Below are 1,396 nucleotides of genomic sequence, written 5' to 3' on the forward strand. Positions count from 1 at the left end.
CTCCATCTACAATGTCCCATCAAACAATCCCAAGGCAGGCATAGCACAGGTTAGATACAGAGTAAAGCTCACTCTACACTGTCCAATCAAACACGCCCAGGGCAGGTACTGCGTTGGTTGGATACTAAGTAAAGCTCCCTCTATACTTTCCAAATAAACACTCCGAGGACAGGTACAGTATAATTTAGATACAAGGTAATCCTCTCTCAAACCTTGCTCTACAATTGTACAGGGCCTTGGTGAGACCAAACCTGGAGTATTGTGCACAGTTTTGGTCTCCTAATCTAAGGAAGAATATACTCGCCTTGCTTAGATACAGAGACAACCTCCCTCGACACTGTCCCACCAGACATTCCAAGGGTTGGTACAACAAAGATTAAATATGGAGTATACCTCTCTCTACACTGTCCCAAGCATTCCAGAGTAAATACTGCATTGGTGAGATACAGAGTAAAGCTCGCTCTACACTGTTGTTGTCAATTTAACTGTATCTCAGGGTTGAATCATGGCAGGAGAGCTCAGTCACGTGATATTCTCCTCCTGTTACATGTGGGAACTCAGGGACAATTCCGCTGTCCCTGACGATGACATCGGCGGGAAGTGTATCCCCCTCCAGCACCTGACGGACCGCCTTGCGGAACTGGAGCTGAGGGTGGATTCACTCTGGAGCATCCACGATGCTGAAAAAGAGGTGAGTAGCATGTGTAGCGAATTGGTCTTACCACAAGTGAAGGGTCCACAGCCAGCTACGGAATGGAAGACCAGCAGGAAGAGTAGAGCAAGGAAGGTAGTGCAGGGGTCCCCTGCGGTCATCCCCCTGCAAAACAGATACACTGCTTTGAGTACTGTTGAGTGGGAATGACTCATCACGGGAGGGCAGCAGCAGCAACTTCATGGCACTGTGGCTGGCTCTGTTGCACAGGAGGGCAGGAACAAGAGTGTGAGAGCGATAGTGATAGGGGATTCAATTGTAATGGGAATAGATAGGCATTTCTGCGGCCGCAAGCGAGACTCCAGGATGGTATGTTGCCTCCCTGGTGCAAGGGTCAAGGATGTCTCAGAGTGGGTGCAGGACATTCCAAAAAGGGAGGGAGAACAGCTAGTTGTCGCGGTGCACATTGGTACCAACGACATAGGTTAGAAAAAGGGATGAGGTCCTCTGTAACTAATTTAAGGAGCTAGGAGCCAAATTAAAAAGTAGGACCTCAAAATTAGTAATTTCGGGATTGCTACCAGTGCCACGTGCTAGTCAGAGCAGGAATCGTAGGATAGCGCAGATGAATACGTGGCTTGAGCAGTGGTGCAGCAGGGAGGGATTCAAATTCCTGGGGCACTCGAACCGGTTCTGGGGGAGGTGGGACCAGTACAAACTGGACGGTCTGCACCTGTGCAGGAC

This window comes from Pristiophorus japonicus, chromosome 23 (assembly GCF_044704955.1).
Source record: "Pristiophorus japonicus isolate sPriJap1 chromosome 23, sPriJap1.hap1, whole genome shotgun sequence".
Classification (NCBI taxonomy): domain Eukaryota; kingdom Metazoa; phylum Chordata; class Chondrichthyes; family Pristiophoridae; genus Pristiophorus; species Pristiophorus japonicus.